We start from the raw sequence: 23,451 nt of genomic DNA on the forward strand, positions 1-23,451 counted from the left end.
AAATTAGAGCGTAAACCAGTGTGATTTAGGCATTTACAATTGCATATCAGCCTCCTATTGTGGAAAGATTAAATGTGATTTCAAACAATAGAAGGCAATCCAAGGAAGATAATATACAGATGGGTGTGTTGATTATGATGTCACAGTTGGACTTTGGGTTAACATCCCTCAGCAAAGATCTACTGATAATAGCTTTATTAGAGTCTTCATCATTCCTGAATGATCAACTTTGATCAGTTGCCTACCCAAATTTTGCATTACCATTGAGGGTCCACCATGTACACTTTCATATCAGATCTATGTTCTTGTTTTAGTGGAATAAATTTGCCTTATGGTTGTTGGTAAATTGCAATATGCTTGGTTATTACCATTTTGTGTTAGTTGCAAATGTCTGGAATTCTCAGTCAATATTGTTTCATAATTACATTTGTCATAAAAGCAAATTATTATGTAATTATTAACCTCACAATTTAAGAAAAGCAAAGGGGACTAATAAATCTATATATAAATAATCCTTTTCTAATGTGGTCTATGACTGTATTATCTTCATTTGTAAAATATGTAGATTATATTCACCATGTTATCAAACACCTGGACAGAAAATAGAACCTTTGTTAAATGTCCAAGTGGAGAGAAAATTGCTCAGAATCAATGTTTCCATTTTTATCCTATCCACCATTATATTGGTCAACCTTTGGAACAAGATTTCTCTCATTATCCTTCATTCACCTTCCTCCTCTCAAGTATAAATCACCATTAATAATAATTGCTATAATTAGAATTTTATTGAGGATAATAAACACATATATAGAGTTCACTGTGGTCTAGTACTGCTATAAGAGCATTACATATATTAACATATTCAATCTTCACACCAACACTATGAGGTAAGTACTGTTATTATTCCCATTTTACAGATGAGATGACTTGACTCACATCATAACACTAGTAAGCACTAGAGTTGTAAAATAAACTCAGAGAAATCTGACTTTCTACTCTTAACCTACGCAACATCAGCCCTACCCCACCAACCTATCCTTATCAAGGAACTGGATGTTGCTCCAGTTTAAGAAGTAGTGATTTAGTCATGTTCTTAGGAGTGAAATCTTTAAAAGCAATAAATATTATTGAACACATGGGTGTAGACATTTATCTTTCTCTTTAAGAGGGTACTTTTGTCTGAGGTTAGAATTCCTGGGTCCCTGACCTTATAATATTGCATTGCTAACACCCAATATACAACAATAACTTCTAAAACTATATTGACAATAACTAAATAAATTTGAAAATTTAGATAAGTATGCAGAAAACATAACCCATATACATCTCTCAAATAGAGTAAAGCAAAAATATTTAGATTACTAAGCCAAGATGAGATTGTACTTAAATTCCACAGAAAAGTTCTAAACTCAACTTCTTACTGCTTGTGTTGAGTTCTTGTAGGCACAAAGCCACAATATACATCTTTAAGATTTGGGACCAAAACATTGCAGAAAGAAAAATCATTCTTTTTTTAAATAAATATTAGATAGAACTCATTAGGCACCAATTATATGACAAGAGCTATTGTAGACCCTGAAAGACTGAACTAGAGTGCACCTGGTTTAAAAAAAAATGCACCCCACTCCCACCCCAGGAAGTATAAACATGCTAAATATTTAAAATGGGATTTTTAGATTTAAAATTTTGCAGCAGAAAGTTTATATTACCACAAATGAAACAAATACAAGACTCCTTAGATTTCCAGTAATTTGTGTCAATCCCTCACCACCACTCCAAGAGCTCTGAGGCCCTAGAGACACACTTATAAGCCGTACAACCTCTGCTCTCAAGTTCAACATCTGGAGATTTTCGCCCAGCCCTTTCTGCTTGTATCCACACCTTTTCACTCACCTGCCTTCAATGCATTCTCTGATTGACCCAGTTCTGACTATCTCCTCTTAATTTGCACAGGTCATCTCTGTGCCTATTTGCTTCCATCCCAGCTTGATCCACCAGCTTGATCCACGACTGCTCCCAGATTGTGGGCTTGCATTTGCCCAGCACCTGTGCTCCTCTGAACCCCATCTGGCCCACTTTGAGCTCCCAGGCTCTGCTACTGGGCATGCTTCCTGCTGGGCAGGCACCTGGCTCACCATTTGTTTGGCTTCTCTTGCAGCCTGGCTGCTACTCTCACACCCACCTCACTTCCCACTTCCCTGGGCTGTAAGAGTGTGCACATAAATCAGTATTTGCTTGTTGACACCCATGAACATTTCACACAAAAATATTTCACTTCTAAACCAGGAAACAAAATGAAATCAAAGACATGCTTAAAGGGTAATACATTCTGACAGTCTTTATGAGCTGAAAGTGAGAAATTTAATAAGAAATGTTTGCTCTTTTATCTTTATTTGAGATGTTAAAACTTAAAGTTTTAGAAGATCTAAATAAATAACATGCTATTCAGATCACCACAGGCAATTGAAAAGGATCCTGTGTAAAACCCAGTTTGTAAATCTCCAAACAGTCAATTAGCATACCAGTATGAGGAATGAGTAGACCTTAACAGCCTTTCCCAAGCAAACACAGTAATTAAAAACAAATTACAGTGCAGCCTGGATGTGGTGCTTTACAATGTACCCCACCTGCCAACCAACAGCTAAATTCATTCCAAGACTGTCTGGCCAATTAGCTGCTCCCCCATTGGGTAACTTGGGCTTCCTGTGTGCGCGCCATTTGTAAGGATCCACATCAGATTGGGCCTTTTGTTCTCGGAAGGCAGCAGATCTTCCAGGAGACTCAAGAGTAGGTCTCTATGTGGATAAATTCTGCCTCAGCTGGAGAATGTATTCTTTGTACTTCACTTCACAAGAGAATAGAGATATTCCAACTTCACTATCAGAATAGAATCCCCAGGTTCTAACAAGAAAAGAATACTGTTGCATATTTTCACTACAGGTAATAGTAATTAGGAAAAGAAAAAATCAAACATTGGGTTTTGACATCTTCATCAAAGGCCCTTGGCAAAAAAAAAAAAAAAAAAATCAAGTAAAATGTCTAATTTTTTCACTCAGATAAAAATAAATCCATGAAATCAGGTCAACTGAAATTTATTGATTTATTTTATAATTGGTTTTGCACATAATATGTAGAAGTATAGAAGGCTAGATTAAAAGAAAAAATACAGCGCTTAAATTTTACAGCTGAGGAAATTGGGACTCAAGGTCACATAGAGGAAGAAGCAGAAGCAAAGCCTCACGGTTGTTTCCATTACATCATACGCTGAGTGAATTTATGTTTATGTATATAGCCATAATATGTATAGATTTCATGTGTATAAACACAGATCTCCAAATAGTTCTTCCCAGAGTTTTCACGTATGAGCTTCACCTTCTGTAGTTAAAAGAGTCCAATAGCAAAGTACTTTGTTGATGGAGACACTCTGATTTTATGCCATAGAGAAAATGAGATCCCAGCTACATAGATGTAGAATTTTTTTCTTTGTAAATTTGCAACATTTAATCATCCATTCAACAATCATATATTTAACAATAGCTATGTGCCGGGACTATGGATAGTGAATCTTATGGCAGGAATCATAAATAGGCTTCAACTCCTGAGACAAAACCAATTATTACCAGTTCATTTCTGGTGCTTGTGTTAAGAAGGATTCTGAGGAGTGATCTGAACTCAGAATAAAAATAATGATTATGTATGATTTTCATTGACTATATGATTATAGGAATTGTAATAGATGTGTTATTTATATAATATTTTTATTGTATACTATTTCTTTCAGCTCCAATATTCCCTACAGATTTTATCTCCTATGTTTCTGTTTAAATGTGTGCCTGAAGTTGTATAAAAGAAGGGATTATTTATAGGTAATTGATTCTCTCTTTGTTCCAACATGTAAAGAAGAAAAGGAAGAATCACCCATGGAGTTAAGGTGAGGGTGGTACAAATGGAAGGCAATTAAAATTTAAAAAGTGTGTTCACTAAGGAGGTATTTCCTGAATCAGAGCTTCCTGACTACAGCTACAGACCATTTTAGAAGTGATTTCTTTGCTCTAGCTACTGGGAAAAAATATGGGGAGTATTTTGGCAAGGTTCTTTATAATAAAACTTTGTTTTTCCTTTACAACTTATAATAATGATTTATTGAGAAAATTCACCCTTTCCTCAATGATAAATGCAGTCCAATCTTCCAGGTTAGAACATTTTCTGAGTAACTTTATCAAATCAAGGAGTCTTTCTTCATCAAAATGAAATCACTGATATACATTAAATATGTGTTTAAACTTGAAAGGAAAGAAAATAAAAATGGTTCTATTATTTCCCTGTTGAAAAGGCTTTTGTAATCAGTACTCATCTTTGAATGGTGGTTCCTTTAATCATTTGGTTGGTATAAAACCATAAGTGACATGCCCTCGAAATCATGAAGAGAAGCCAGGAAGTCAATATTAAGTTCACAGCAAGAATATGATGAATTTGCACTATTGTCTGGACTCATTATATTCTTTGTCACAAAAATGAGTTATCACAGAATTATAGTGTCTAGTATGTTCTTCTTTATAATACATTCTTATTCACATGACAAGAATTACGACAAGAGGAGAAAATGGACAAAATTAATCCACCCTCATGACAGAAAATACTGCATCAAATTAACTTGTGACAGGCAAGTATTTTTGTGAAGGCATTTATTGATGGCATCTGTCTTATCAGTCTACCTACATCAGTTCTTTATGTGCCTCATCAAGGATCTATCACAAGTAGAACCCTGGAAAAAAAACTTCTGAAGATAGTTCAGATCTAAAGGAGAGAAACAGGGTCATATTGTACATGATCTTTGTAGGAAATCCCTAACTAAATCAATAACTTAGATTTTACAGCACTACTCTTAAACAAATTCCAGCCTACTTTGTCCCTTTATGAGAAATTCCTGCCTCTAGATTTGGCAGCAGAAATACATTTGCAGATTTTATTTTAGGGTAAAAAAGGATAGAAACATTTCAACAATAAATCAATTTGTACCCTAAGGTACCTTTGCTTTCCCCTTTGGATCTAGGTTGCAAACAATATAGGACACTCCTACAATAATAGGTATGATGTACATTGTTTAACCAAATCAAATTAGCTGAATGTGAAAATGCAATGTAGTCATTCTATGCAAGAGGGAAATGATGTTGAAGATCTATGAAAATAGGTGAATATAATTCATATTTGTTCATATATAAATAACTCTTACAAAGGTAGGCTGGAATGAATGATTTACGGATTTCAAAAAAAAAAAAAAGGAGCAATGATGTATAATGAAGCAGAGCGCGCTCACCAGGACAGGCCAAATGGTCAGCTTCAAAGAATTAGTTCTTGGGAAGCAGTTACTCTGGGAATTCACCAAAGTCCAGGGTCTGGCCCACAGCACTGTAAATTCAGAAACTCATTCATGCTTACTGTACAACAAATTTTTCTGAGATTTATGTGTCAAACCATAAGACGTTTTTTTGTGTTTTGATTTTTTTTGTTTTGTTTTGCTAAAAATGACCACTGTATTTAACCAATTCATTTTCAACGACCCATAAAAGGAGATAATATGTTTCATTTTTAAAAATGTACCCAGAAAGCTAATTGGTGAAAATGTTCCTCTTATCATGAAGAAAAATTATCTACCACCACATTTCTGTATTGGGGAGGTAACATCTCTAAGGGAGTATGACAACATTGTGCCCCATTAATTCTCATTTGCATATGGATCACCAGGTTAGATGATAAATGAGAAAAGGCGCACATGGAGCTAATCAGATCCCCAGTGATTACACAACTGCAGACACACCAGAACACAAATACCTCATTGACTGATGCCTAAAATATCTTTGCTCATATTCCTTAGTGATAAAATGTAATTTAGCACAGTATTATACTCCCATGCCAGATTATGTACCCATTTGATTTTCTTCTAAGTTGAACACAAGTAGCATTTAGTTCAAGTGCCATTTCTGTAGGAAGGTATGAAACAGGTATGACAAATTCATACAAGTAGTAAATGCCAGTTTTGAAAGTACACAAATTGTGGTTAAAATCTTGGTTTCAAGAGTCATTCTCAAGTTGTTAAAGCACACAAATAAGACATTTACTTTTCCAGGTAGATTTAACCAATGGGCATTTACCATCATAATTACCTATTTCGTGTGGGGAACACACACTAATTAACTGACCTAAATTTGGGGAATGGTATCATTATTCTGAAGGCTCTTGTCTGTGCTTAAATGAAAAACTGTAATGAACTAGTCAAACCAAATTGAATTTAAGTGCTACGGGAATTGCTTAATATTTTTAACCAGTAGAACAATATATCTTCTAAAGAATCTGGCATATTCATTGTAAACAATTAAATTTTGGAGACTGACTTATTATAGAGGCATATGCTCTGTTAAAATAATTTAAGATCACCTTTCACAGTAAAACAAAAGAACAACATCTTGTAAATATGCAACTCACTTGTCCACATCATTGTCTTGGTATATTATGAGAAATTCAGCGGTATTTCATCACCAAAAATAATAAAGCAGGCCACAGTAGTTATTTCAAATACAGAGAATGCAATAAAGCCCATTTCAGCAAATCTGCACTGAGAAAAATCAATTCCAAGTTAGAAAATTAGGTGGATTTAATTTTTTAAACAAATCTCAGGAACCTACCATGATGAAACACTATGTCTAAGACGGAAAAAGAAATGATTTAATTAAAACCCTGAATTTTTAATTTTTTACAACTACACAAATGTTAACCTTCTCCAGCATTCCTTTACTTCTGTACACCTGTGTTAGCTAAGAAAATACTGTAGGACAGCACCATTAATTATTGTGTTAGTCTGTATTGCGTTGCTATAGAGGAATACCCGAGGCTGGGTAATTTATATAGAAAAGAGGTTTATTTGGCTCACGGTTCTGCAGATTGTACAAGAAGCATCACCCCAGCATCTGCTTCTGGCGAGGGCTTCAGGGAGTTTCCAATCGAGGCAGAAGATGAAGGGGAAACAGATGGGTCATATGGTGAGAGAAGGGGCAAGAGAGGAAAGAGGTGCCAGACTTCTTTAAACAACCAGCTCTCAAGTAAACTAATAAAGTGAAAACTCACTCATTATTGTGGGGAGAACAAGCCATTCCTGAGGGATTCATCCGTAAGACCCAAACACCTCCCAGCAGGCCCCACTCCAACACTGGGGATCAAATTTCAACATGACATTTGGAGGGGCCAAGCATCCAAACCATATCAATTATTTTACCTCTAGACTTTTCTGTTCTGATAATCCTTTACATATCTTGAAACCTTCTGGGCTGTTATGCCACTGGCAATTACTTTATAATAGAGTACATCATTTGCACATTGCTATTGTCTCTAAAATTATTCACAGCCCCATATTTTCAGCTGAGGCTAGCAGGGCATATTCTCTTCATTTTGGGGTAACACCAAGTCAGCTGATAACTCTTCCTTCCCCCACACCGACTTGATGCCCTACGGACATCTCTTTAAACTTGTCCTCCTTAACTTACCTGATTCCATGGGTTGAGCTATGAGCACATGAATGCTTTCTTCCCTGTGCATCTCTATGCCTCACGGCCTCCCCATACATCTCTAATTGTCCTGAGATGTTCTGGGTAAAAATCCAAGATCCTTTATTAGTTTCTTTAAGAAAGTCACTCATCTGAAGTACTCAGGACTTGTTAGACTTGAGGATTTTATTTTTATTTATTTATTTTAGACAGAGTCTCACTCTGTTGCTCAGGTTAGAGTGCCGTGGAGTCAGCCTAGCTCACAGCAACCTCAAACTCCTGGGCTCAAGCGATCCTCCTGCCTCAGCCTCCCAAGTAGCTGGGACTACAGGCATGTGCCGCCATGCCCAGCTAATTTTTTCTATATATATTTTTAGTTTTCCAGCTAATTTCTTTCTATTTTTAGTGGAGACGGGGGTCTCGTTCTTGCTCAGGCTGGTCTCAAACTCCTGAGTTCAAACGATCCATCCACCTCGGCCTCCCAGAGTGCTAGGATGATAGGCGTGAGCCACCACGCCCGGCCTAGAGAAGGATTTTAGTAGTTCTTTGCATCCTGCCATTTCTCGGTTCTATCCATCTCTCTTTTACATCATCTCTAATTTCTTCCTCTCCCTCAGGAGCAACAAGCAAAATCCTCCCTGTTGCCCAGCAGTGTGGCCCCACCCAAGTCTAGCTTAGTCACCCATACCCTTAGTTCTCAGGCCTCAGGTTTAACCTGAGCAATAATCAAACCATGTTACTGAAAACTCTTAAGTTCTTCCCTCTTTAAGAGGACTCTTAATGAGGATTAATCTCATTACCTTTCTATCACTCACAACTCCATGCCCACAGATAATTTTTCTTAAATGTTTAGTAAATCAACATTTCATTTATCATGGGAGCTGTCACAAAGCTGCAAGGTCTGGAGTAAAACAGTCTTGATCTTAACACCCTGTTATAATTTCTGGGTAACCTAGGCAAAAAGCAAAGCTCTCAGACTCTCAGTTTCTTCATCCGGAAAATGAGAACAATTAAGTGTACTTGCATTAAATCAGAAATCAGCCATGACAGAGAAAGTGAGAGAATGGGAGAGAAATAATTGTTCCAAGTAATGCAATACATTCTTTGAAGTTGTGCCCATAGGCAATGGTTTGAAATCCAGGATGAACCCATTGATGCATATTGGTTAAACCCATGAAAAGAACTGGTAAATGATTTTAAGGGTGTCCTAGTATTTAGCAAGTGAAACATTGTTCCAGTGGCTCAGCACACTGGTATGATGACATCTTCAACATTCTGAAGGAAAAGAGTAAAGAATTAATAGAGAGCCACTTAGAAACATTGACAAAGGGAGAGTTGGAAGAACTAATAAAATCCTCTGTAGATAGTGATAATGGCAACCAGACGGAGTCTAGTATGCTTGCTGAAATCTTCTTCTTAATTTATTTAAATAACTGTAGCAAGGAAACAGTGAATGATTTAATTTCTGAATGAGATCTCCATTGAATTATATACAAAAACATTATACATATATTAATATACATATATTATTATAAACAGACATGTGCATTAGTGATGGATTCATCATAGAATTTCTTTAACTATATTGGGTCTATTTACATAAAATTGTATTTATATACAAACTTCCAGTAGTACATCTAAAGAGTTGTAGAGCTAGAAAAATACATGGGGTCTTCTGGTCTCATTCTTTCATATCCCAGGGAAGGAAACTGAGATATAAGATAGTTACATTGCACTATCCTAAGTGTGAATAATAATCCAAGACTCTTGATTGCTAGACAAGGACATTTGATTCTTTTTCATCTCTTCCACCAGTGATCCTCAACACTAGCTGCATATTAGGATCAACTGGGAGTATTTTTAAAACAGAGATGCCCATATGTCACCCTAGAGATTATAATCAACACTTACGTGCACATATAGTAATAACAATCATACGGTGCTGGGCAGATGGGAGGGGGGCGCAGGGGATGGGTAAATACACACTTAATGGGTGCAGTGCTCACTGTCTGGGGGATGGACACACTTGAAGCTCTGACTCAGGTGGGGCAAAGGCAATATACGTAACCTAAACATTTGTACCCCCGTGATATGCTGAAATTTTTAAAAATTAAAAAAAAAATAAGGCTTTGCCAACTAAATTTTTTTTAAAGCTCCTCAAGTGATTCTAATATACAGCTAGAACTGAGAACCCACTGTCTCTTCTTGTATGTAGTGAAGCCCTATTTACCCTTAAGTTCATGGAACAGGAAATAGGAGGTAGGGAGCAAAGAATACACAGGGTGATGAATTTTATCCCATTGCCCTTGGAAAGTATACTCAAAATCTGACCCCAATTAACTAATTTGCAGACCATGCTCCCTCCCACTGAGCTCCAGAAAAATGCCCCATCTCTAAAATCAAATACTTCATTTCTTCTCTCAGTTCAGAGAACAATATTAAGCCAGTGGAATAGCATGTTCCCAATTTAAAGTTTTTCCTTTTATAATTATTTTCTAAACTTTTGACATGTTAAAGATTATCTGTGATAAATCTAGTGCAAGAGTGTATCTGATTAAGCACAAAATTTTATATTTATTTCCTTTACTTTTTTTTTTTTTTTTTTTTTTTTTGAGACAGAGTGCTGCTTTGTTGCCCTGGCTAGAGTGAGTGCCGTGGCGTCAGCCTAGCTCACAGCAATCTTACACTCCTGGGCTTAAGCAATCCTACTGCCTCAGCCTCCTGAGTAGCTGGGACTACAGGCATGTGCCACCATGCCCAGCTAATTTTTTTTTTCTATATATATTTTAGTTGGCCAGATAATTTCTTTCTATTTTTAGTAGAGACGGGGTCTCGCTCTTGCTCAGGCTGGTCTCGAACTCCTGACCTCTAGCGATCCACCCACCTTGGCCTCCCAGAGTGCTAGGATTACAGGCGTGAGTCACTGCGCCCGGCCTTTATTTCCTTTAAATTTAGTATCTCAATATTTTATTATTTTGCTCGTTACTCAGTGAGCACCATAAATTTCAGATGCTTTTTCACCTAAATAAAGTGAGAACTACTGCCCTAATTCTGTAAACTGTACCCCTACTTGATTTCAGTTGCCGTATCCGGAAATTCTGTAGTCCTTCTGATAAAAACAACCTGGAAAGTAGCAGATACTGAAAAAAATATTTATAGAATTGAATTTGTATCTCACGCACAATCTTAGTTTTATCATATTCTGTTGTTAAAATAATTCCATTTTTTCTATTCGTAATTTTCTCAGCTTTGTCTCATTCACTTCATCTTCTCTCTAAAAACCCTAGTGTAGTTAAGATTTTAAAAATAAGTTGGAGTAACTAAATAAAAATAAAAGTGTGTACAAAGCTTTGGAGTTCAGAGTGAAAGTGTCTGGTTTGATGAACAAAAAGCAGAAATTAAATACAGTACATGAAGGGAGAAGCAGGATGTGAGAGCTAAGATATGAAGCAAAAAGGCAGCCATCTAACCACCAGCCTTTTGTCAAGATGTGACGATTTCCTGCATCCTCTAGAGGCTTTCTTCTTCGTGTTTAACTAGATTGTCTCATGCTAAACATTGCCCGGACGACCTTCACAACCACTGAATTGGGCTGTCGGGTCCCTTATCTGCACCAGTTTCCAGATTACAGCTCCTAAAATACCACTTATAATTTCTTGTTCAAAAAATTATATAAAACCTTCCTTTCCTAGATATGTCTTAAAGTTCTACAACCACCTAGTTCCAGCTTACATTTTATCCCTTCACCTTCACTGGTGAGGAGAATGAGACCAAAGTCATAGAGCAGCAAATAGCAGTAAATTGATCCAGGGACGGGCTGACCCCAATGGGACCAAACGGAGTCTTGCCCAGGATATTTGGACTTGTGACCCAGAAAGCCAAGTTGGGTGGTTTTCGGCCATATTGCCCACGATGAAGAGTATAGCTAGAGCTGGAGTGAATAATGATACCAACATACAAAGAAAAGCAAAGATGAGAGACAGTTTGGAAGTTAGTTAAGTCCAGGGACTCGTGTGTTTATGTGCCCTAACTGCTTTATGATGTTTCCCACAGTAATGTTATTCTCTGTTCAGCATATTTAGAATAAATATCATCTTTTGCTTAAGCCAAGTCCATTTGAAATATTGCTACTTGAAATTCAAACAATCCTAACTCACACATACACTCTCAGGCACGATATGTTGCAAGTGACAGATCAGACAGAGTCTTGGTGAAGATGAAGAACAGTGAGAATCCTGAGAACCTGAGCAGAGCAGATGGCAGTCCTTGTTACACAGAGGCTAGCAGTTGGTTAAACTATAGCTGATTGTCTTTTGGATGCAGACTACGTACTCACAAAATCTAGAGCAAATGAGGACAAGAGACCTAAATTAAAGGAGACTGGAGAATGTTGGCTAACTCTTATAAACTTAAGTATGGCACTAAGAAAGAAAAAAAGCCCCCGCAAGCTGGTCCATTTGAAAGCAGTCAAGAATGATGAGAGGAATATAAGTTTGTTAAGGGAAACACTTTCTATCTAGATCTTTGAGATCAATGAAGATCAGATAATCATATATTTCTATGAACAACAGAAGAAAATATCACACCATAAATGTGGAGGCCAGTTATGACACTGTGAATACTGGAAATGGGACTGCAGAGAGCGGAGAAGAGCCGAGAGATGATAGGAAGCCTGATTCTCCTTGTGTCTCCAAGTACCTTACTCTATGTTACTCCTGTCTTTTCAAGAAAATGATGCTTCTAATTGGAAATCAGTTTGGGATCAGGGGTAAACTTTCTAAGACATTTTAAACCTGCCCAGTCTCCTCCCTTTTGTGTCTGATCATGTTTCATTAAGTTGATCGCTGCAGGAAAAGAATTCCCAGTCACAGCGCTGAGGAAGCAGAAGCCCAGGGGCCCAGGTACAAAGAGCAGGGCAAGGGCAGGGGGAATCTGAGCAGGCTGAATCACAGGGCAGAATGAAAAACTCCACATTCTGTGACGGGAAGAATGGGTATAGTGTAAATGAGCAAGGCATGCACGTGCAGGTGAGCAGAGGAAATTAAGGTAGTCGATGACATCGGAGCCATTCAGTACTTCTCAGAGGCCACTCAGAGGTCTCTTTAATTTACTTCCTGCTTCTTAGCATTCTTCTTATAGGTAAAGTTAATAGAACACTGACCACCAGATATCTTAGTGGAGTGTTGCCATAATTCCTCTTGGTTCTGAAATAGCACACCACTTGGTTTCATTTACAATAAATCCCCAGATTCTTAATGGTAAAGCATATTTCCCACAAAAGAACTTGCCATATAATTTTTCTTAATTATAATATATACAAACGCGGAAATATAATTGTCACTGTTTCTCCTTCTACTATGCACTTTTCCAAAAACTAACAAACACACAAAAAATAAGAGTCTTTAAATAAGAATTGGCATTTTATTTAGAAAAGTATTTTTAAGGAAATATTATTGACCTTGCTCAAACACCTGGTGTTAACAGTATCCTGAATGTTATATTAATATACAGCTATGCTGTTTCAATATGGTAGTCACTAGTCATATGTGGCTATTTAAATTTAAATAAAAATTTAGTTTCTCAGGCACACTAATCACATTTCAAGCACTCAATTGCCACACGTGGCTAGTGGCTACTGTATTAGATCATGCAAGTATAGAATATTTCCATCATCAAAAATAGCATTGGTTTGCATATCCATTACTAGAAGTGATCTAGGAACTTCAAGGCTCAGGAAAGTGGTTGTCAATTTCATACAATAAGCAGTTAGGCTCCCCCAGGTTATGAGGGGTATGGGAAGAAAAATTTTTAAAGAACTAAAAGGCTATAGGGGGAAAAAATCTAAAAGAACAATGAGATTAACACTAAAAGTAGCTAAACAAGGTCAAGATAAGCATGATGGTGTTTTGATTATACTTCAGTGGTATTTTCAGCCCCCTTCTAGGTCTTTTCTCAGCTGGAGTCTTCAAATTTGGCTGTTGTTCTGAAGCCACCTCCAGCACCCCTTTCTGTTTTTTAATCACTGAAAAGGAATAAAAGCATCAAGACAGTGTGTGTCCAGTAATCATAAAGAGTCTTGAACTAAAGGTCAAATTCAACAGTGAACGGTCATTTCTAATTTCCAATGCCTAAACAAAATACAACACAACAGCAAAAGTCCCACAAGCATCTATGTGTGGGACGGTAGAACGGAGAAGAGCTATAATCACCCTGCAGCCAGGCATTTAGGATACAGTGCAGCTCAAGGCATCTCTGAGTACAAAGTGGCCATTTTAGCTCTGCGCTTAAAATAGTTGTTTCTCTTTGAACAGAAAATTTCCTCAAATTTTTTGTGAGATTTTGAACACATATCAAATATAGAAACTAAAACACTTGAGAAGCCATTATTTGATTTCTACTCTTTGTTCTTTCCCGACAGTGGCATCCCTCATGCTTCTCTACCTGGTGTAAGTGGGATCTGAACATTACATCCCTTTTTAACATATTTATAGGTTTAAAATAAAAGGCAAAGTAAAACGATTTCTTTGAGGAATGATATCCACATCCACATCCACATGCACAATCACTGCTCTCCCCAGGAGCTATGCCTTTAGTTTTGCTTAACCTCAACTTTTTAATATAACAGTACAACTAAGAGATTGCAACATCATCATGTATTTGATTAAAGATGCAGCCCCTTTATAGCACATTTCCAGTAAGATAAAATATTCAGTAGCATGATTTTTAGACAATAAATTTTCCACAGTATGACTTATAGCTGGCTCATCAGCCACAAAAGCTGAATAATAATCAAAGTTAACCTCCATATTTCTAAAAGAAAGACACTGGTGTTTCCGATCTTAATTCTTAGTCTGACATTGGTTAAAAAGGTGCTAACACCCCACATTTTACAGTGCCATCAATATTGCAAATAAATGCATAACACAATGAAAATATTTATGTGTGGTACTATCCAGAAAGATATAGTTAGGAAAAATATGGTAAAGTGTAAGTAACCTTGACAAATTAGGCTTCATTGAAATACTTCCCAGGCCTTGCTCAGAAACATAAATAATTCACAGAGCCTAGCACCAAATACAAATGAAGAGCATGTGTTATTAATCTATCCCTCTTTTGTTGGCTAGAGTATTGTTCCTTCATAATGAAACACATTGTGAACCACTTTCTGTCTCTCCTCTGTGCCATTACCTGCAAGTTATAAAATGTTTAATTTATCTTTATACAACTAATCATCCCGACGAAGGGGTATTTTTTTGTTTGTTTATAAGTAAACTGCAGGGCTCTTGAAACACTAAGTCATCATCAGATTAAATATGACAAATTAATGTTTGAGGAGTTAATGTCACCTGCAAACTCTTAATACAGACTGACCAATATTTAGTAAAATATATAGTTATATACAAATGCCTTTCCCTAGGGCAGAAATTATTCAGATCAGTGAAAAATTAAAGTCAGTTTTCGAAGTTGATGAGACACAGTTTACTCTTTAAGAAAGTAAGCAGAGAAAATGAATGGATAAAACAGGAATCAATGAACTTGGGCCTTGTTCTAAAGCCCTCTCATTAAAAACCAGAATACTCTATTCAGCTGAGCCAACTTACAAAGGAAGAAAATGAATAGTTTGACCTGGCTAACATTTGAAAAGGTGGTTGATTTGTTCCATTTTAAAGTAATAGTCGACATTCCAATCTCTTTAATTTGTAACTATTAGTTAGTATAACTGAATATTTCTTATCCTTCAACTTGCTGTTTTAAAAAATCCAAAGTACATTTTGAATGTCTTTAATTAAGTGGGAAAAAAAAGCAGAGGGTATAAAAAATAGGGAAAAAATATAGGATGAAAGAGAGATGATGTATAAAAATAGGAAAAAACAGACGCTGATAGGGAGACAAAGTTGGAAAATCATGAGATAAAATGCATGAGCTCATCTGCACAATAATCTGTAAGGGGAACAGGAGAGAGGTGATTACTTGTAATGGAGTAAAAAATACACCTGAGTTTGAATCCCAGTTTTGTGTATCATTAGCTGAGTGTCCTGAGCAGGTTATAAAACCTCATTGAGAACCATTTTTCCCAGTCGTTGAACAGATAAAATAATCTTACAGGAATGTTTTGAGTATTAAACAAGGCTACCTAGAGAGTCTCTGGAACATGGCAGGAACATAATAAATGTTAGTTTTCACCCCCACTTAGTTGGGGAAACTTGTCTTCTTATGGTGATGTGTAAAAATTTCTTTGGGGTTTATTCCTAGAAGTGAAATCACCAGGTAATTGTGGGTTTTTTTAAAAAAATACTCAGTCTGACTAAGTACCACCAGTTTATTCTCCAAGTTGGTTTGCACCAAACTCCAAACCCACAAACAGTATATGTGTGCCTGTTCCCACATCCTGCTAAATTCTTTACCTGACTTATTTAATCTGCATCATACCTCTAATGAAAATCATACTATTCTTCTCTCCAATTTATGAATGAGAAAGCTAGGACATAGGGAGCTAAATAATCTGCCCAATTTCACAAGGCTGGTAATGGTGAAGACAGGGTCAAACACAATAGTCTGTTTCTAAATCCTTCTTTTATTTTTTGTTTAATATAAAACATTGGCCCTCCTTGGCCCTGGCCAGACACAGTTTTTTTTTGACCCAAAACCTTTACTCCAAGCCGTTCTACTCCAATCTTTCTTAACAGAAACTAGTGCACTAGAGGTACAGGGGATAATTGCCAAAGAAATTTTGAGAAAAAATTCCATCATTAAGCAAAACTTTAAAAAAGAGAATATATATCCAAGTCAATTCAAGACAACAAACACTCTTTAAGCACACATATTGGCCAGAGGATTTCTAGATGCCTAAGAATTTCTGTCTTGAAGAAACAAAACATATATTCCTAGGAATCAGGAAAGCATGTAAACAAATATTTAATCATTTCCTTTCACCTCAAAAGTGCTGCCAGTATTTTCTCCTCTGTTTCTTCAGATGGAATCCACATCTTAAAGTTATTGAATCAAGGAGAATTATCATTTTGGGAGATTCCAAGCAATGGCATGAGAGAGCAGAAGTAATGGGGAAGTCCCCCTCTATATTTTCTCTCTTTGCCTTGTGTTGGCAGTTAGAGGATGTACTGTCTGCAGAGAATTTAAAAACAGTAATAAAACCAGTTTTCAAGAAAATCAGTCTTCTCTTTATTATCATCATGCACTGGCAATTCTAAACAATGTCTGTAATAACACATTCATCCTCATCCATTGGCGTGAACCTCCTTTATGCCACTTGTTCTAAGAAACTGCTTCCATTTTAGCTTTCAAAGAAAGCTAAAACTTTACCTAAGAGAGCCCTGTCTGAGATCCTTGCTCACTACTTTGGTCAACAGTTTTAGTTATTAGCAATTCAAGTTCTTACCTGTTGTTTTGGGGCAATCCAATTGAGGAAGAAATGCTGATGCATTCCATTTCATAATGTAAAAACTTACTTATTGGGAGAAGCGTAAACTTCTATTCTGTCAACTCCTTTTTACTACCACTGTTTGGGATAGGATATAGGGAGAAAATGGAGAAAGACCGTTCTCCAGTAGAGGAGGGATAAGCTGTTGGCAGGTCCAGGCCTAAGAAGGTAAATTTCTAGTAAGGGACATACACAATGGACTCTAAGAACTATAGTGTCAGGTGTCTTGTTTTAAAGTTTCCTACTCCATTCTTCAGAAATGTTTTAGCAAAACACTACAGCCTAATATTAGCCATACTTTGAAGATTTATAAGAGGGATCTATGCTCATATAGAGGAGGAAAATGGTGGGTGAATATTTTCAGAAGCATAGAGTAGCAATAATGAGTTGACAAAAGACTACCAGATTAGAAATCCAAGGAAATTAAGAGTGAAAGTTGTCTAGGAACAAGAAGAATGAATGTGGGAAATGTGTAAGCCAGAGAGTCAGAACCCAACACCTAGACTGAGGGACTAGGCCAGAAATCATAAAATATAAAGGGATGAGTCGAACCTGAGAGCTCATGACTCTCAAAAATTTCAGCCAATACTCATCGCTAGTCAATTGCTGTCCTGTGTACAAAAGTAACTAGATCTACAGCTTTTCTAAGAGAATTCCAAAATTTAAGTTGAAATGTAAAATCATTCATTTCTTAAAGGCTGCAAAATTATAGAAAATTAATTCCCTTTCTTGTTGTAACTGCCGATACTCATACCTTGAAAATTTTCGGAGTTTTCCAAGATTAACGGATCGGGGATCTGGAATGCACAGGATGAGGATAAGGGATATTATTTGAAAGATAAAGAAAAGGACAATCCACTAAAAAACATTCATGTTTTAACTACAAAACAAAGCAGACCATGCTAAGTGCTGTAAGAAAATTACAAGAAGTGATCAGAAAAGTTTCCATGAAAGAAGAATCCTCAAACTGGTCCTTAATGAGAGAGGTAAGTTATCAATAGAAAGAGATGATAAGAAAAGCAGGAAAAGAAGGAAAAATGTAGATGAAGATGAAGAAACTACATTTGAAAATGCAGTTAGAGATTTTTTAAAAGTCCAACATGTTTGAAAAATTGTAATTGTACAGATTCAGTTGATAGGAGAGTATAAGAAAGAAAGGGAAATAAGGTTAGGAAGGTGGGTATGTTTATACCATAGAGGGCCTTGGAGGACAAGTTGAGCAATTTGTGCAATGCTCAGTATGCATGTGGAACCCGTAAATAATTTTAAAGGTCAGTAACTATAATTTTATCCATTTATCATGCATCTAAAGTTTCCAAAAAGCATTATCAATAATGGCAAATTCATAAAATAATTTTCCAAAGTATGCCATAGTACTGGCATTTTCTGTCAGACTTAAAGCAACAAAAGGAGGTTGTGATTAACTAAAATAACCTTACCTGCTGCAATGAATGATGATCATGTGGTTCTAGCTATACACAAGATAATGTGAAAATTCTTTTACTAAGCGAAGGAGAAAAATCCACTCTTAAATCTAAGGGGGAAAAAGTGTTGCCCTATGGCCACTGGGCATATTTGTCACAAACACTAAGCATTTATGGATCCCAAACTCCTAGCATTGCTTTTCAGAGTCCCCAATGTCCAATGTTTTTTCCTGCAATGCAACATATGTAAGCTGCTTAAATCAGCTTCTGACATCACTTCAACTTCAAACTGGAGGCTATGTGAGGCTTAGCAGATGGCAAAAACCATCCAGTTCTCTAAGTGTGTGTTCAGCATAAGGTGCTCGTATGTTCTCTTGGACCCAGCTGGGCTGAAATCTTCCCTTGGAGAGAACTACATGGTGTTCAGCTTTATGATGATAAGTCAGAACTCCAGATACTTGAGCTATGTTTTACTTTTTTTCCTTTCGCAAAGGTTAAGAGCACCATCACAGTGGCTTATCTGCCTTTCAACCAGGCTTAGGAAAACTGAAAGTTGATTAATTGCCTTTCTGTTGTGTCTGGATAATCTAAGACCCTTTAGTAACTCTAGAAATTTAAAATTCCTTCTTTAAAACTTAGTTCATGTTTGGATACCTCTTCATGAAGTTCAGACTCAGCAGTAAAGACATAGTTTCAATAATAGGAAGAGGCCAATACCTAAATCTGGGATAGAAAATTAAAAGAAAAAGAGCAAAGCATGAAAGAAAAAAGCATTCCAGTTTACTGTAGAACAACTGTAAGTTCCCCAGTCTGACCTTCAAGGTTTTCCAGTCTGGCCTTAGAGTCCATGATGGAGATGCAGGGTGGAAGAGAGTAGTGAAGAGGGAAATGGAGATTGGAGCTTGAAGCAAAAGGCCATGAATCCTTTATTAGGGAACTTGAACTTCATTCCCTAGGCTATTGTTTCATAAAGTGTTCATAAACCACCTGCATCTGACCATACGAGGACCATTTTTAAAAAGCATATTCTTAGGCCGGGTGCGGTGGCTCACGCCTGTAATCCTAGTACTCTGGGAGGCCGAGGCGGGTGGATCGCTCGAGGTCAGGAGTTCGAGACCAGCCTGAGCAAGAGCGAGACCCCGTCTCTACTAAAAATAGAAAGAAATTATCTGGCCAACTAAAAATATATATAGAAAAAAAATTAGCCGGGCATGGTGGTGCATGCCTGTAGTCCCAGCTACTCAGGAGGCTGAGGCAGTAGAATCACTTAAGCCCAGGAGTTTGAGGTTGCTGTGAGCTAGGCTGACGCCATGGCACTCACTGTAGGCCGGGCAACAGAGCGAGACTCTGTCTCAAAAAAAAAAGCATATTCTTGGGTCCAGACATCCTGCATGAGGCTCAGAACTGGCCTTTCAATAAGCTAATTAGTCTTAGGCAATGAATTAGGCTTAGGTGAGTTCTATTTATTAAATATATGAAAGTTTGAATGCTATATTTATCTAAAAACTGCAAGTCTGAGAATGCAAATAGATGTGTATATTGGAGAAATCATTTGAACAGCAAAAGGTAGTGAGGGAGCATGGGGAAAGAAACTAGAGGCAGAGAGACCAATTAAGAAACTGTTACAGCAGTCACTATTAATCTCTCCCTTCTGAAATCTTCCTCCTTCTTTGGCTTCTGTGGTTCAACTCCCTCTGGATTCTCCTGCTACATCTTTGAGTGCTCTTCAGAATATGTCATGTTTGTCTTCTTCTAGCATCACTTTCATGGTTAATGTTCCTCCATGTTCTATCTGCAGTTCTCTTCTTATATAAAGTCTCCTTAATATCTCATCCACTCCCATTGCTTCAGCAAATATACACTGAGGCCCCACAAATTTGTATCCCAAAATAGCAGACTTCTATTTCTAACTACCTAATGAGATGTTCTACTTAATATTTCATGGCTAAGTCCAAAATTCATACCCTTCTCTGTCTCTATACCTACTTCTCTTTATTTAGTATCTATCTCACTTAAAGTGCAATAGGAAAATCAACCTGGTACCCCAAGCTAGACACCTGAAAATCTCACTTAAAATCTGTCCTATTCTTCATGCCACCCATACCCAATTTGTTTCTTGCCCTATCTTCTAACAATTTTCAATCTACGCCTTTCTCTATATTTCCACCTGCCATATCTTTGGTTCAGTCCCCAAATCTTGAGAAGAGCCCTGGAATTTACCCTTTCTCCAAGCAACAAAAAAGTCAAATATCACATACAAGACAGAGAAATATAGGAAAATCCCCTAACCAAAGGTAATTATGAAATGTCCCCATTAATAGAGAAAAATTTTAATTTGAGGCTTTATATGGTGAGTATTTAGTTGCCAAAGTGGAAATACCTTTCTAGAACAGGACTCTAATTGCATTGTACTAGAACTATAGCATTTGTAAATGGCCTCAACTTTTTCCTATCAGGAAGTGATGTAATCTCATAACTACCATGATGATGGCATGGGGGAACAGAGACACTAAGGCAGAACTGGAACTGACTCTTTACGGTCAGCTGCTTCTCCTTCGCTGATATATCAAAATAATGACTTTCAGAGGGAGAAAAATGAGAAATGTGTGCATACACATAAAGTAAAATAAAATAAAATAAAATAAAAACAATTATGGCCTCTTTCCTCTGCTTGTTAATTGAAACTGAGGTAATGGTGGTATATTTTAATGGGATTCAAGATTCCAATAACTCAACTAAAGAATTCCCAAAGTTGATAGATTAACTGAAAGCTCCTGGGAGAATAGGAGTTTCCCTTACTTGTATGTCTGGCGACTGCCAGATAGCACTAGGCACGGAGAGCACACATACAACCGACAGCCTACCTCCTTAACTCTCAAGTGAGGTGAAGGACATTCTAATGCCATCTAGTTCACAGGGAATTTCAATCTTCATGTGCCACTGAATGGTGACTACAACCATGACTATGGCCACAATCACTATAGCTACCCCAATAAAATCTACTTCCTCTTCAATTACTACTGTTCTAGCACTTTGTACCAGATATGACATTTAGTCTGCCCCAGAGCCATATGAAGTAGACATTGTTATATCTAATTCAAATGCAAGGAAATGGGTTCAGAGAGGTTAAGAAATTTCCTAAAAGTCACACAGCTGGTAAGTGTTAGATCTGAGATTCAAATGTAGGTTTATGTGAATTTCAAAGCCATCTCTTCCCCTTAGCTATGCTACTTTTGCTGTTTTATGTCCTGTTAATTGTTCTCCTCTGATAACTTTGTGATAAAAGTGCTAACAAGTATCAACAGTGCTTGTTCCATATTTTAAATGCTCCCAGGAGGACTGGGTGGGGAGAGGATAGATATGTCATCAAAGGCAATATTCCTTGAAATTAATTTCTGCATGATTCACAGAAGGGTATACTGACATAAAGGTTATGCCTTTAATGGTTTTGCATCAGGCAATTATCGGTAATTAAAAACCTAATAGGAATTAGTTTATTAGATCACTTTCTAAGGTGGCAGTGAGCTGAGCTCTAAGATGGAATTAAGTTGTAAATTTTTGTCATTGAAAGACCTAGGCCTTTTTAGTTCAAGTACAGAAAAAGAGTGGAAATTATAAATCCTGGTAAAGTCCAGGTTTTAAATATAGTTTCCTTCCCTAAAATAATTGTTCTTAGGCCATAGCTTTAAATTCAGTTTGTTCCATTGGTTTTGATTTTAATATATTAAACATAGTTTAAACTTGGTCAGTATTTTTATTTGGGCTTTTTATTCTTCCTTAAAAACAAAACTGTGAAAAACGAGAAAAAAAGATTGGCTGCATTTTCTTTTCACATACTTCGCACATGCTGTTATAGAAAGATTTGCCCTGTGAGTATGAATCTGCTAAAGATTCATAAAACATGCCATTTGTATTTTTCACCATTCCTTCAGGCATAGATCCATAAAAGCGTCGTGGGCTTTCAGTATCCTCGGTAAACAAAAGACGCACACATTTTGATTCTTTCAGATTTCCAAAATAAGCTCTTTCCTTCTCCCTGTTATCTTTTCTAATTCCTTTCCATTTCTCTTTTCCTTATTTTCCTGCACCGAAGACTTAACTTTGTGGTAAGTAGAAAACAAGTCAAGGGATGACATCAGTGGGAATGGTAGAGTAAGGACTTCCAAAAATCCTCTCCCTCATAAAACCAACTACAACACTAGCAAAAAAAAAATGTCAAAATCAACTTTTTAGAACTCTGAAAATTAGCAAAAGCCATGTAACAATTCAGGGATCCTTTATTCAAGAAAAACTGCTGAATCTTGGCAAGAATAGCGAGCTTTGTGGCATTTTAACTTGCCCTATTCCCATCCCCCTCTCCCTAGCTCTGTGGTAGTGGTGAAAACCAACAGCCCACAATCACGGTGGAAGCCAGCAGCACACAGCGGCCACTACAGGGTCAGAATGCGGCTGGAGCTCTTTCAAATCCTCATGGGCAGAGAATTGTCATTATTTGACCTATCTGGCAGCTCCTTGGGAAACCGGATTCTCAAGGAATATCTTTATTTGACCTCAGAAGCTCACCCAGTGAAAACAGCCTTTTTCATAGAGGTGCTTGTCAAAAACCATCAGTTTATGTTTAACATATCTGTTGAGGTGGTGATAACAGTTGGGGCAAACAACTAGCTAATCAAAAACTTCAAAGAAAAAGCTAGGAAAGACTATGGCAAGAATATAATGTGATTGGAATCCTTATACATTGCTAGTAGAAGTATAAAATGGAATAGCCACTTTGGAAAACAGTCTGTCAGTTCCTCAAATGGTTAAGTATAGAGTTAGCATATGGCCAGCAATTCCATTCTCATGGATACACCAAAAAAATTTAAAAACACATGTCCATACAAAAACTTGTATATGAATGTTCATAATAGCCAAAAAGTGGAAATAACCCAAATGTCCATCTGTTGATAAACAGATAAAAAAAAGTGGTATATGTATATAGTAACAGATTATCCAGCCCTACAAAGGAATAAAGTACTAATTCATGCTCCAATATAGATGAACCTTGAAG

The 23,451-nt window shown here is 36.9% G+C and overlaps 1 pseudogene; it reads left to right on the plus strand.

Annotated features, from left to right (window-relative positions):
* Window positions 1-22,897, plus strand: part of LOC123646357 — a 152,184-nt pseudogene extending 129,287 nt beyond the window's left edge.
* Window positions 22,898-23,451: the final 554 nt, after the last annotated feature.

The sequence above is a fragment of the Lemur catta genome, chromosome 1 (genome assembly GCF_020740605.2).
Source record: "Lemur catta isolate mLemCat1 chromosome 1, mLemCat1.pri, whole genome shotgun sequence".
NCBI lineage: Eukaryota > Metazoa > Chordata > Mammalia > Primates > Lemuridae > Lemur > Lemur catta.